The sequence below is a fragment of the Suncus etruscus genome, chromosome X (genome assembly GCF_024139225.1).
Source record: "Suncus etruscus isolate mSunEtr1 chromosome X, mSunEtr1.pri.cur, whole genome shotgun sequence".
Lineage (NCBI taxonomy): Eukaryota > Metazoa > Chordata > Mammalia > Eulipotyphla > Soricidae > Suncus > Suncus etruscus.
The window spans coordinates 119,414,188-119,430,273 of NC_064868.1; positions in this window are offsets into that span (position 1 = coordinate 119,414,188).

Sequence of the window (16,086 nt, forward strand, 5' to 3'; positions counted from 1 at the left end):
CGTCAGGGGATGCCTGGGGAGGCCCCCAAGTGTCTGCCAAGCAAAGAAACCAGCACAATCCACAACTCCAACAGAAAACTCACAGCCCCAGCGAGACACGCCTCAGCCGAGGCAAGCCGTCAGGGGATGCCTGGGGAGGCCCCCAAGTGTCTGCCAAGCAAAGAAACCAGCACAATCCACAACTCCAACAGAAAACTCACAGCCCCAGCGAGACACGCCTCAGCCGAGGCAAGCCGTCAGGGGATGCCTGGGGAGGCCCCCAAGTGTCTGCCAAGCAAAGAAACCAGCACAATCCACAACTCCAACAGAAAACTCACAGCCCCAGCGAGACACGCCTCAGCCGAGGCAAGCCGTCAGGGGATGCCTGGGGAGGCCCCCAAGTGTCTGCCAAGCAAAGAAACCAGCACAATCCACAACTCCAACAGAAAACTCACAGCCCCAGCGAGACATGCCTCAGCCGAGGCAAGCCGTCAGGGGATGCCTGGGGAGGCCCCCAAGTGTCTGCCAAGCAAAGAAACCAGCACAATCCACAACTCCAACAGAAAACTCACAGCCCCAGCGAGACACGCCTCAGCCGAGGCAAGCCGTCAGGGGATGCCTGGGGAGGCCCCCAAGTGTCTGCCAAGCAAAGAAACCAGCACAATCCACAACTCCAACAGAAAACTCACAGCCCCAGCGAGACACGCCTCAGCCGAGGCAAGCCGTCAGGGGATGCCTGGGGAGGCCCCCAAGTGTCTGCCAAGCAAAGAAACCAGCACAATCCACAACTCCAACAGAAAACTCACAGCCCCAGCGAGACACGCCTCAGCCGAGGCAAGCCGTCAGGGGATGCCTGGGGAGGCCCCCAAGTGTCTGCCAAGCAAAGAAACCAGCACAATCCACAACTCCAACAGAAAACTCACAGCCCCAGCGAGACACGCCTTGAAGAGATTCTTATACAATAACTTTAAATCACTTATTAAAGAGATAAATTAAGAGCTTGGAAAATGGAAAAATATTAAAAGCTTGTGCATTGGAAGAAAAAATATTGTTAAAGTGACTGTCCTACATAAGCTATTATATAAATTTATTGCTCTCCTCATCCAAATTCAGACGGCATTTTTCAAGGACCTAGAAAAGCCAATAAAATATTTGGAATTAGAAGAGCCCATGAATAGTCAAAATCATACTGAAAAATAAGAAATACAAAGGTATCTCATTACCTAACTTGGAAATTTACTATAATGCTATCGTTATTAAAACTACATGGTATTGGGGCCGGGTGGTGGTGCTAGAGGTAAGGTGCCTGCCTTGCCTGCGCTAGCCTAGGACGGACCGCGGTTCGATCCCCCGGTGTTCCATATGGTCCCCCAAGCCAGGAGCGACTTCTGAGCACATAGCCAGGAGTAACCCCTGAGCGTCAAATGGGTGTGACCCAAAAACAAAAAAAAAACAAAAAACAAACTACATGGTATTAAAATAAAGATAGACTCCTAATTAATGGGTCATAATCAAATATCCAATAACAAAACCCAATATGTATGAACAAATCATTTTTGATCAAGGAACTGAGAACATTAAATGAAGTAAATTTAGCCTCTTCAGCAAATGATGCTAGGAAAACTGAATAACTACATGTAAGAAAATAAAACTCGGGCTGGGCGGTGGCGCTGGAGGTAAGGTAAGCCTGCGCTAGCCTAGGACAGACCGCGGTTCGATCCCCCGGTGTCCCATATGGTCCCCCAAGAAGCCAGGAGCAACTTCTGAGCGCATAGCCAGGAGTAACCCCTGAGCGTCACAGGGTGTGGCCCAAAAACCAAAAAAAAAAAAAAAAAAAGAAAAAAAAGAAAATAAAACTCTATGTTTTACACCTTACAGAAAATCACTTTAAAGTATATCAAAGACCTACATATCTGGCCAGAAACTCTAATGTACATTGAGGACAATATTGGCAGAACACTCCAAGATTTAAACCTCAAGAACATCTTAAATGATCTGATACCCTAACAAAGGCAACAAAATAAAAATAAACAAGTGGTACTTCATCAAATTAAATAATTTCTCATCCACGACTGAGAGGAAAGTTTCCAGACACCACAAAAGGACCTAGGGGAAAGTAAAAGAGCATTATGGAGCCTGGAGTTATTCCCATGAGAGTATACTTCAAGGGCGGAGAAACTCTGTATCTCTTAGGCCAAGGGAATTTCCTTTCTAATCTCCCCAATATTTATTGTGCCTATGCAAAAAAAAGAAGTACAAATTAATTTTTAGTTGTTATTGTTGTTCTTGTTGTTTTGTTTTTATTTCGGGACCTTGTTTATTGTTTGGTTGTTCTCTTTATTGCTGTGGTGCTTTTAGGGGTTTTGTTTGATATTTTTGTATTGTTGTTATGTTTTTCTTCCTTTTTCCCTTTCTTCTTTTAAATCAATATTTATAGCCTCTAGAAGGACTCCTCCTATTTTTTCTCTTATTTAATTTTTGCACCTTTTAATATTCTTTCCTTCAAATAGAGCCACATAACTTGTGCCATCTTGTTTCATCTCACAATTTGAGGGGAAATAATGGAGGGTACCAAGACAAAACAACCATATGAAAATTGAATAGAAATAAATATGATCATACTTAGGTACCAAACCTAAAGCCAATGACAACAGAATCAATACCCAAACTACAACAAGCTAGGCACAGAGGGGACCACTTATACTAGTAGCCTGGGGGGGGGCAATGGAAGAGGATATGGGATGGATGCTGGGAACAGGGGTGGAGGGAGGACAACACTGGTGGTGGGAATGCCCCTGATTCAATGTCACTTTGTAACTAAAATATTAGTGTGAAAGATGTGTAATCCACTTTGTTCAAAATAAAAATTACTTTTAAAAAATTAAAGTGTTTCTGCATGGGGAAATAAACATGGCTAAAACTAAAAGACAGCTAAATAAACAGGAAAATATTTGCATTCAACACTTCATAGAGGGCTTTATATCCAGGATAAATAAAGTATTAAAAAAGATGAACAAAAGCAAATTAAAAATCCTATCAAAAATGGGGAGAGGAACTAAACAGAAACTTTTTAGAGGAAGACAAGCAGATGACCAGTAGTCACAAGAAAAAGTGCTCAGCATCATATAAAATTAGGGAAATATAAATCAAGGCTACAATGAGATATCTCATTTTAAATATAATGATACATATCAAAAATAGTGGGAACAATGTATGTTGGTGGGGTTATACTGAAAAGTGAACTCTCTTCCACTGCTGGTGTGAATGTTGTCTGGTTTAACCACTGTGGAAAACTGTATGAAAAGTTCTCAGTAAAATTAGAATTGAGCTGCCATATGACCCAGATATTTCACTTTTGGGTATCTAACCCATGATGTTAAAATATTCATTCAGGGGTACTGGGGGTAAAAAATTCATTAAAAAGAACACGTGAACACTATTATCCGTTGTTCCAAAAGTGCAATAGCTAAGATATAGTATCAATGAGTTGTCCCAGGACAGATATGTTTCAGGGCCAGAGAGATATCACAGCAGTAAAGCATTTGCCTTAGACACAGAAGGACGATGGTTTGAATCCTGGCATCCCATATGATCCCCCGAGCCTGCCAGGAATGATTTCTGAGCATAGAGCCAGGAGTAACCCCTGAGCGCTGCTGAATGTGACCCAAAAACCAAAACAAAAAATGCTGTGTTTCATTGTATAAAATTGTTCAGGACCCTGGTTATTCTGAGGTTTCTTCTGCCCATATCCACAGAAGGATCCAGATATCTATCTGTAGTGTATTTTCGTAAGATTGTTTTTGCCTGTCGTCCCACCTGGATCTTCCAGGTGGGGCGATTAAGGAAAGAATAAAGAGCTTGTGGGCAAGGTGAGAAAAACTTTTTGGCAGAATTGATGTCTGGCTCGGTTGTTGTTTTGGAGTTGGCATCAGAACTGTTAAAAGACTTGCCTCACCAACTTTTGTCCCTAACTTTTGTATCTGTCTGGATTATTTGTGATGGAGAATTATCACGTAGGCTTTCCCCAGGAGGGGGAACGGAAGAATGGGATATAATCTACCATTTTGGGAGATATTTCTGGACTCTCAAATCACCAGCAAGGGGTTCAAAATTTCCCAACAAATGGTGCCCGAAACAGGTGAATCTGGACCGTCTGTAACTGTAAGTGACATGTTTTATTGGAAATTGCCTCTGGAGGTCCTTGGCTGGTTTCTATGGATACTCACGCTCACTATGCCATCTGTTATTAAACACATCGGTTCAGCATTATTCAAGTGCATTATTCTGTTTGGAAGTAAACCATTTGGTTTGGCACTAACAAATATCATTGTTGTTGGATGGTTGCTGTTTACATTTCAATCGAAAATTTCTACTCCTGAAACTATGCCTGCCCAGTGGGGCCCGACTGTGAAAAATTGTGAGTGCTGCCTGTGTGTGTCTGTCTACTGTCCTGTTGCGTGAACCTCTTGGGAGTGGGCCGAAAAGAGGCTCCAGAAAACTTGCTCTCCCAGAGGCCAATTCTAGGGAGGGAATGCCAAGGAACTGCTCCATAACATGAAAACCAGCTATAAGCAGTATTTTGCAGAAGACAGGTCCCCTGTTTGTGACGTCAGGCTGGGAAAATCCACGAAACTATGCCTACCCAGTGGGGTCTGACTGAAAAATTGTGAGTGTTGCCTGTGTGTGTCTGTCTAGTGTCCTGTTGTGTGAACCTCTTGGGGGGTGGGCTGAAAAGAGGCTCCAGAAGAGCACTTTGGCTTCGCTTTGCTACGTGCTCTTTCTAAGAAAAGAACACCATTGCAACAAGAAGAAAAAATCACACTAAGAACTGTGCTGGATCACTGAAGCCCAGCATTTCTCTCCGGATTGTCTTCTCTGCTGCGTGCTCGGGCCTAAGATTTGATCCTGTGTGAGGCTTCATCCATGGAGGACTTTCCTCCCTTGGAGGCAAGTTGACTCATCCAGAAAGGGCGGAGCCAGAGGAGTGTGGCTGCCTGCATCATTTAGCCAATGAATACCACCACAACACATAGAAAAACCCACAATACAAGTGTGACAATGGGGAAACAACGCAGGCCAGCATCAGACATAGAGAATGAAGATGCCAATTCTGATGACCAGTTAACGACCAACCAACTAATCAACCTCTCAGATAAAGACTTTAGACTAGCAATATGGAAGATGCTCAACGAACTCAAAGAAACCATGGATTGAGCTGAACAGAACACTAATAAGAATCAAAAAATATGAAGACAGAAATCACAAAACTCCAAACTGAAATAACATGTCAACTAACAGGCCTGAGAAAGTCAGTAAACGAAGTGAATGACAAAATGTATAAGCTCTGGGACAGGGTATCAGAAGCTGAGAATAAACTTGGTGCTATGGAAAATGAGATAAATAACAATTCCATACAGCGGGAGAGATTGGAAAAAAACTTAGAGCAAATGAACAGACAGTGGAAAAATTAGTCAAAGAATGGGAACAGATGAAAATAGAAGTCTATGATAAGCTCAACAGAAACAACTTAAGAATCATTGGAGTCCCAGAGACCCAGGAAAAAAATTTTCAGGAAGAAACAACGGTCAAGAACATCATTAAAGAGAAACTTCCAGAGATAAAGAATATATATGATCAAATCATGCATGCTCGAAGAGTACCAACCAAAAGAGACCCCAGAAAAAATACCCCAAGACACATCCTAGTCACAATGACGAATTCCACAGATAGAGACAGAATTCTGAAAGCAGCAAGATCAAAAAGAGTAATTACATTCAAGCGAGCATCCTTGAGATTTACAGCAGACCTGTCACCAGAAACACTCAAGTCTTCAGAGAAAAACTGAAAGACCTAATTTAAGACAAGTCTAACCAAAAGACACACCAAATTCGATATAAATATGGCATTAAATCTCAGGACAATTCTTTCTCTCAACGTCAATGGACTAAATGCACCAGTTAAGAGACACAGAGTGGCTATATGGATCAAAAACGCAATCCAACCTTCTGCTGCCTACAAGAAACAGACCTGAATAGTCAGAACAAACATAGACTCAAAATAAAAGGCTGGAGAAAAGTTATCCAAGCAAACAACACCCATAAAAAGCTGGAGTGGCCATACTAATATCAGATAATGCAAACTTTATACTCAGGAATGTTGTAAGGGACAAAGATGGACATTTTATATAAATCAAGGGGTATGAAGAGCAGGAAGATATAACTCTCCTAAACATATATGCACCAAATGAGGGGCCAGCAAAATATTTAAAACAACTGTTGATAAATCTGAAAAACAATATCAATAACAACACAATAATTGTGGGGACCCCAACACGGCTTTGTCAACACTGGATAGGTCAACCAGACTGAAACCCAACAAGAATATACTAGATCTGAAAAGAGAAATGGAAGAAAGAGGCCTAGTGGATATATATAGGACACTCCATCCCCAGAAACATGGATACACATTCTTCTCTAATGTACATCGGACATTCTCCAGGATAGACTACATGCTGGAACATAAAACGTACCTCCATAATATCAAGAGAATAGAAATTTTGCAAACTACCTTCGTGACCACAAGGCTCTGAAATTATTTGTGAATTCCAAAGGGACACAGAAGAAAAACTTTAACACCTGGAAGTTAAACAGCCTCACTCAATAACCAGTGGGTCCAAGATGAAATCAAGGAGGAAATCAAAAGGTTCCTGGGAACAAATGACAATAAAGACTCAAACTATCAGAACTTATGGGACACAGCAAAACAGTACTGAGAGGAAAATTTATAGCTTTGCAAGCACACAATCAGAAAGGAAGAAGGAGCTTACCTGAGTAGCTTAATGACACAGCTAATAGAACTAGAAAGTGCTCAACAAAAGGACCCAAAAATAGGGAGAGAGAAGGAAATAACAAAGCTGAGAGCAGAAATCAACGAAGTGGAAACCCAAAAAACAATCCGAAAGATCAACAAAAGCAGAAGTTGGTTCTTCGAAAAAAATAAACAAGATTGATAGACCACTGGCAAAACTAATGAAGAAAGAGAGAGAGAAACTTGATAACTTGTATTAGGAATGAAAAAGGAGAGATCACTACTGATATGACAGAGATTCAAAGGGTAATCAGAAACTACTTTGAGAAACCTTATGCCACTAAAAATGAGAACCTGGAAGAAATGGATAAATTCTTGGACTCATAATATTCCATGATTGAAGGAAGAGAATGTAGCATATCTAAACACCCCATCACTATTGATGAAATTAAAACGGTAATCAAATGCCTGCCCAAAAACAAAAGCCCAGGCCCAGATGGATTCACTAATGAATTCTTTCAAAGTTTCCAAGAGGAACTACTACCAATCCTGGCAAGACTCTTTCATAAAATTGAACAAACGGAAACACTTCCAAATAGCTTTTATGAAGCCAACATCACCTTGATACCTAAACCAGACAGAGATGCAACGAAAAAAGAAAATTACAGACCAATATAGCTGATGAATGCAGATGCAAAGATCCTCAACAAAATCCTGGCAAATAGGATTCAATGCCTCATTAAGAGGCTCATCCACTATGATCAAGTAGGTTTCATCCTAGGAATGCAAGGATTGTTTAACATCTGTAAATCTATCAACATAATACACAACATCAACAACAAGAAAAATAAAAACCACATGATCATATCAATAGATGCAGAGAAAGCATTTGATAAGGTCCAACACCCATTCTTTTTTAAAAATATTTTTATTTATTTAAACATCTTGATTACAAATATGATTGTGATTAGGTTTCATTCATGTAAATAACACCTCTCATCTCCAGTGCAACATTCCCACCACCAATGTCCCATTTCTCCCTCCATCCAACCCCCCCACCTGTACTCTAGACAGTTTTTCCAGTCCCCTCATTCATTCTTTTTTTTTTGAATATATATTTAAGTAACATGATCATATTTGGGTTACAGTTATAACCAGAACACTCCCCCCGTCACCAGTGTAACATTACCCCCTTCCCCCTTCCCAACCCCTGCCTGTATTTGAGACAGGCATTCTACTACAATTGTTTTTAAGTTCAGTAAGTTGTATTTTTTTCCTTAAAGGAAAAAAGTAAAAAAAAAAGTAAAGGTGTGATAGTAGCAATCACCATTGTTTGCATAGGTCTAGAAAAATGGCGAAAATGGAAAAAAATCCTTGACCTGATTACTAAAAAGGACTCACCTCAGTTTATTGGCATAAGACAGACTCTGGGTTCCAGGCAAACCAGTCCATCCAACTCCAGTTATTCTCAAGGACCTGGTGAAATTTTTTTTCACACTTTAGCTGTTGTTGGTATCAGATTCTTATATTTAAAGACTCTGGATTCTGTACATTACTTTCATCGATGTCAGGCTGATGTGGAGCATCCTCTAGTTTCAGCATACCATTAAATGTGGAGCGATCTGCCCTGCATGCAGACTGTTGCTGAGTCGCCTGGGTGTTGGGAGCACTCTTTGGAGTAAGTCAATGCCAAAGCAGTGGTAGGTCTTCCCTGGTAGAGGTTTGGATCCTGGTAATGTTAAAGACAATTGTAGTTGTTTCCATAGATGGTATCCATTGTTCAGGTGTGTATGGGTGATGCCCATTCTTCTGAGGCCTGAGCCAAATCATTATGCCAATGTTCAGGGTAAAAGGCCTAATTACATTACCAAATTTGTGTCCCCATCTCTATTAGATAAGAACTTGTTTGCATATGTATTATTTTCCCATTTTAATGTGCCTGTGCAAAAGAGAAGCAATGCCACAAGATATTGTTGGTGCATCTGGGGGCTGATGAATAAAGTCCAACATTCCCCATAACTTGGTTCAAACATGCATTCTATACAGAGATACTCTTCTACCAGTATTGCTTATAAAACAGATCTCAAAGGGGAAAATCAAACAATCAAATAACAAATCCAGTGAGCAAAATTGTCACTATATGAGGATATTCGAAGAGTTATAGATGTTAAGGAAATACATCTGAGATATACAAAGGAGATACGTGACCCTTTTATATTTTAGAAATAGTCAAGAGGGAGGGGGTGTTTCCAAGACACCACTTTGGTCTGTGATTGGACAAACGAAGAGAGCATGGAGCCATGTCCTCCACTTGTAGCCTGCAGAAGCTTCTGATTCCCTGAGAGGCTTTTGCTTCACAATTGCTGGAAGTTGAGAGTTCAGCAGTCCCCTCCCAGCCCCTTGCATGAACAAGGAAACCTGGGGTCTCTTTTAAATTGCATGTCACTGGAACCCACTTGCTGGGACCCTGAATAGGCCAACACCCATTCTTGATGAAAACTTTCAGCAAGATGGGAATGGAAGGAACCTTTCTCAATATAGTTAAGGCCATCTACCACAAGCCAGTGGAGAAAAACCAAAAGCCTTCCCTCTAAATTCTGGCACAAGACAAGGCTGTCCTCTCTCACCACTCATATTCAACATAGCACTGGAAGTACTCGCTATAGTGATTAGGCAAGAAAAAGATATCAATGGAATCCAGATAGGAAAGGAAGAAGTCAAGCTCTCACGGTTTGCAGATGACATGATACTCTACTTAGAAAACCCTAAAGACTCTACCAAAAAGCTTCTAGAAACAATAGACTCATATAGCAAGGTGGCAGGCTACAAAATTAACACACAAAAATCAATGGCCTTTCTATACACCAATAGTAATAAGGAAGAAATGGACATTAAGAAAATAACCACATTCACAATAGTGCCACACAAACTCAAATATCTTGGAATCAACTTGACTAAAAATGTGAAGGACCTATACAAAGAAAACTATAAAACTCTGCTCCAGGAAATAAGAGAATACCCTGCTCATGGATTGGCAGGATTAACATAATCAAAATGGCAATATTCCCCAAGGCATTATACAGATTTAATGCAATCCCTCTAAAAATACCTATGACATTCTTCAAAGAATTGGATCAGGCACTTTTGAAATTTGTTTGGAACAATAAACACCCTAGAATTGTTAAAGCAGTCATTGGGAAAAAGAATATGGGAGGAATTACTTTCCCCAACTTTAAACTTTACTACAAAGCAATAGTTATCAAAACAGCATGGCATTGGAATAAGGACAGGCCCTCAGATCAGTGGAATACTCAGAGAATATTCCCCAGACATACAGTCACCTAATGTTTGATAAATTAGCAAGAAATCCTAAATGGAGAAAGAAAGCCTCTTCAACAAGTGGTGTTGGCACAACTGGCTAGCTACTTGCAAAAAATTGAACTTAGACCCCCAGCTAACATCAAGTACGAAGGTAAAATCCAAATGGATGAAAGACCTCAATATCAGACCGGGAACCATAAGATATATAGAACAACACTTAGGCAGAACACTCCAGGACATTGAGACTACAGGCATATTCAAGGAGGAAACTGCATTCTCCAAGCAAGTGAAAGCAGAGATTTACAGATGGGAATATATTAAGCTGAGAAGCGTCTGCACCTCAAAGGAATAGCACCCAGGATACAAGAGCCACCCAATGAGTGGGAGAAACTATTCACCCAATACCCACCAGATAAGGGGCTAATCTTCAAAATATACAAGGCACTGACAGAAATTTACAAGAAAAAAACATCTAATCCCATCAAAAAATGGGGAGAAGAAATGGACAGACACTTTGACAAAGAAGAAATACAGATGGCCAAAAGACACATGAAAAAATGTTCCACATCACTAATCATCAGGGAGATGCAAATCAAAACAACTATAAGGTACCACCTTGTACCACAGAGAATGGCACACATCACAAAGAATGAGAATAAACAGTGTTGGTGTGATGTGGAGAGAAAGGAACTCTTATCCACTGCTGGTGGGAATGCCCTCTAGTTCAACCTTTATGGAAGGCCATATGGAGATTCCTCCAAAAACTGGAAATCGAGCTCCCATACGATCCAGCTATACCACTCCTTGGAATATACCCTAGGAACACAAATATACAATACAAAAACCCCTTCCTTACACCTATATTTATTTCTGCACTATTTACCATAGCAAGACTCTGGAAACAACCAAGATGCCCTTCAACAGATGAATGGCTAAAGAAACTGTGGTACATATCACAATGGAATATTATGTAGCTGTCAGGAGAGATGAAGTCATGAAATTTTCCTATACATGGATGTACACGGAATCTATTATGCTGAGTGAAATAAGTCAGAGAGAGAGAGAAAACACAGAATGGTCTCAGTCATCTATGGGTTTTAAGAAAAATGAAAGACATTCTTGCAATAATAATTTTCAGACACAAAAGAGAAAAGAGCTGGAAGTTCCAGCTAACCTCAGGAAGCTCACCACAAAGAGTGATGAGTTTAGTTAGAGAAATAACTACAGTTTGAACTGTCCTAATAATGAGAATGTATGAGGGAAATGGAAAGCCTGTCTAGAGTACAGGCGGGTGTTGGGTGGGGCGGAGGGAGATTTGGGACATTGGTGATGGGAACATTGCACTGGTGATGGGTGGTGTTCTTTACATTACTGAAACCCAAACACAATCATGTATGTAATTTAGGTGTTTAAATAAAATATATATAAAAAAGAATATTTCTACTCCAATATCTGCATTGTTTGAGTGGTCTCCATTAGTTATAGTTTGTGGAATTTCTGTGTTGGCTAATATGGCTATCATATGCATAGGCATTGACTGGTGCTTAGGAAATAGACAGTGTGGAAATTGTAAAGTGATGAGCAGTATGGACAATAAAAAATTTATCCTACGAAAATTCAGACTAAGGTACATGCTGATGAATTTATCACTGGCATCAAGAGTATAGGCATTTTTCCGGTAAAAAATCAACCCAGACACGTAATTTAGACATTCACGATGCAAATCAAAATCTTGACACTGATGACCAACCTCCGGTGCTAAGTTCACAAGGGAGTCCTGATTCTGTTCACTGTATGGACTCACATGATAGTGCCAACTCAGACAATGAACTACATTCTAGTACTCCACACCTCAGGCCTCAGAGCCCTGTGCAGGGTACTTCTGCTAATCTGGCCTCAACTGCATTGCAGACAGTATATGTTTCACCTTATCAACCTCTTGAAATGGAGGATGTGGAATGGTTAAAAAAGCATGTAAAGATTTTGGGGCGACCTCTCCATACTGTCTGGAGATACTAAGAATTTGGTGTCAAAAAACAAATTGGACTCTGTATGACTTTAAAAAACTTGCCGAAATATGCCTGCTATCTAAACAGCGAACCAAAAGGGAAATGTTATATGCAGATGTTGTGAAATCCAAACTATATAGTCCGGATGGAACAAAAAAAAAAAAACGAGTGGCAGGGGTTAATCTCTCGTATGAATTATTAATGGGAGAAAAATCAATGTTAAGATGTCTAGGCACAAGCGACTTTACCTAAGGAAATCTCAAAAATAATTAAAGACATTGCATTGTCTTCATAGGAAAGAATTGGTGCTAACAGTACTGGTGAGGGAACCTTTTTATGAATCATTCAAGGTCCCCACGAGCCTTATGTACAATTTGTGGCTAAGCTCAAAGATGCTTCGAAAATACAAATTAAAAATGAGAAGGTGAGGAAATTTCTAGAAAAATGTTTGGCTTATCATAATGCAAATTTGGCTTGCAAATTGGTATTGGTTCCGTTGCAGGACAAAGCTGGTTTAAATACATTTTTATATGCATGTAAGAATGTTTATGATATGACCCACTCATTGGCAAACTTAGATCCAGTGCAAACCTTTGCAATTACTAAAGAAACAATACCTCTTTACCTCTGGGGACAAAAAGTCGCCCAAAATCCAGGTCTCTGCCCAAAATGTAAAAAAGGTCACCACTGGGCGAAAGACTGTAGATCTGGAAATCTCCCTAATAATAACATAGAGAGAGGTTTTAACACAAACCGTAGGAGACAATTTGCCTGTTACCATTGTGGAAAGCAGGGGCATATTAAAAGGAATTGTATTTTGTTAAATTCAACTCCTCTGGGACCTACATTTATGAAACAGGGAAACGCCTACAGGGCCAGTCCCCAGCCCCTTTCAAATCAGGAGCAAAGTCATCAAACCATAATTCTCCCGGCCCAGCCCAAGAAGATTAATCTCAATTAATGAATTAACACATGCCATGGCGGGCAGTGCTGGGCTTGATATAACTTGCCCAGAGGACATTACAATTTACCCAGGAGAATGCCCTTGTATGTTACACACAGGTATAGTGGGACCACCACCCCCAGATACTATAGGTTTGATTCTGTGCAGAAGTTCCCTTAACGTAAAAGGTATATCAGTAACCACAGGAGTCATTGATTCAGATTCAAAGGGAGAGATTACTGTAGTCATTAACGTGCCGGTTACTTGGACCTCAAAAAGGGGGAGACAATTGCCCAGATAGTAATAATACCTTATGTTAAATTTGGGACTTTATATAAGACAAGAATTGGAGGTTTTGGAAGCACAGATCCGGGGGCTGCCAAAAACCCATTAGTGGCTGTGATTACTAAATTTAAATATGAAAATCCAATGATTAAACTTAATTTAGAAGGGCAATCCTTCAATGGCATGATTGACTCAGGTGCTCAAACTTAAAGGTAAATTAGCAGATAAATTTGATAATCTCATCAAAATCATGGGAAATGGATGCAATAGGCATATTAATCTTAAAAATTTCAAAACGACAATTGGTTTACTCAATAACCAATTTGCTGGACACAACCAACAGGATCTTCACGAATTATTAATTTTTCTTATAGAAGGACTACATCAGGATTTGCTTAAAATTCAATAACAGATGAAACTATACACCTCATAGACAATGAAAAATATGAACAATTTAGGGCTTGCGAATCTATTATGATCTCTTTCAAGGACAGTTTAAATCTCTACTACAGTGTCTTACATGTTACCAAAAGTCTGAGGTTTATGAAACATATGTTCAGTTGTCCCTGGCTGTCAAGTCTGCAGATAAATGTACGTTACAGGAATGCCTCACTGAATTTTTTAAAGAAGATTTCAGAGATAACAATAGAATTCACTGTAATAATTGCAACACTAAAAGGGATTTTTCAAAGAAAACATATTTATGGAAATTACCTCCAGTATTAATAATTCATTTGCAACGTTTTGCTTTTTATGGAAAACAAATTAAAAAACTATACACTTATGTGGATTTTCCTTTAGAAGACCTCAATTTAGCAGAATTCACTCAGGAAGATAATAACAAGAATGAAAAATAAAATTTATCATCAGTATCAAATCATTTTAGTCAAGTTTAATATGGACATTGTACTCCATATTGTAAAATTGCTGCAGAACAGTATTGGATCAATTTTGATGAAAAGAAGATCAAGAAAATCCCTATTGCATCGGTAAAATCCACAGCAGCATATATCCTGTTTTATACTTCTCAGAGATCTACTATGAATACCTAATAATCATATCCTTGATTTGTCAATTGTCATTAATGTTTTATGGGTCATTTTTAGGTATGACTGCTTAATAGGAGCGAATACAATGAATCTCCATTGTGGTTGCTTGCATGATGTATTTATGCCTTAATTTCAGTTTTGTTTTAGGTCATTATTAATTAGAAAATTTTGTTATATATTGATGTTACTTAAGACCTACATGAGAGAAAGATTCTTCATCATGTTAATGTTGCTTTATGTTTGTGTATTGAGATATATTCAATTGGCAACTTTTGACTTTTCATTGTAACATCATTGTTTTATTGCCCTCAACGTAGATTTTAGGATGGAGGTATAATCATAGTTTTGAAATAACCATACTTTTTGCGTAGACTCTTTTCACACTGCTCATCATCAATGACTGATTATGATAGATTTACTGTTTCATATTTGCATTATAGAACTTCACAGTCATATTGTGCATGAAATTCTTTTGCAGATTTACTCGACTCTGATTAAAAAATAGTTTTTTGTTATTGTGAATTTGAAGATATCTATCTAAGCAGTTTTTCCGCTATTGTATATTTAAAGCGTTTTTTGTTGATTCAGCTAATTTTTTTCTTTAGCTCTATTTTAATTCCTTCCCAATAAATATTTTTGGTAATTATGAGTGAGTGTTATTCCTATAATTTTGTATAGAATGTATTTGCATGTCTTATTGTGTATCTGTCTGTCTTGTATGTTTTTTATATGGCTCCCTTTTCCTGACATTTTATCCCCTAATTTATTATTCCTCATTATTCCCTATTTCTTCCCGCCACATGTGTGGATCGCCTCCTTCACCCACAATTACAAGCCTCCTGATTTTGGACTGAGGAATACATCGTTAACGGTTCCAGTGCTGTATCCAGTATCAAGTTACAACTCATCTTCCCTGATTCACCAAATGTCTTTGGTCGGACTTTTGGGAGTTCTACACTCCCTATCTTTTTAGAGTGATTTTGAACTTGGTAAAAATTTTTAGCTTATGTATTTGTATTTTTTATGATTGGAATCCTTTGAAGTACATTTGATTCTATATTTTTTGATTATTATAATTAATGTTTTTATATTTAATGTTTTAATGTTATAAAATTGATGTATTTCATTAAAGTTTTGCTTTTGTAACTATGGGTTTGGGGTTAGATATTGTTACATTATTATCATTATCATTATTATTATTATTGTTATTGTTATTGTATTATATATTATTATTGCTTTGCTTACTAAAAAGGGGTAATTGTAGTGTAATTTTGTAAGATTGTTTTTGCCTGTCATCCCATCTGAATCTTCCAGGTGGGGGCGATTAAGGAAAGAATAAAGAGCTTGTGGGTGAAGCAAGAAAAACTTTTTGGCAGAACTGACGGCTGGCTCAGTTGTTGTTTTGGAGTTAGCATCAGAACTGTTAAAAAACTTGCCTCACCAACTTTTGTCCCCCAACCTTTGTATCCCTCTGGATTATTTGCGGTGGAGAATTGTCACTTAGCCTTCCCCCAGGAGGGGGGAGTGGAAGAATGGAATATAATCTCTCATTTTGGGAGATATTTCTGGACTCTCAAATCACCAACAAGGGGTTCAACATCTCCCAACATCCATCTATATCTATCTATCTATCTATCTATCTATCTATCTATCTATCTATCTATCTATCTATCTATCATCTATCTATCTATCT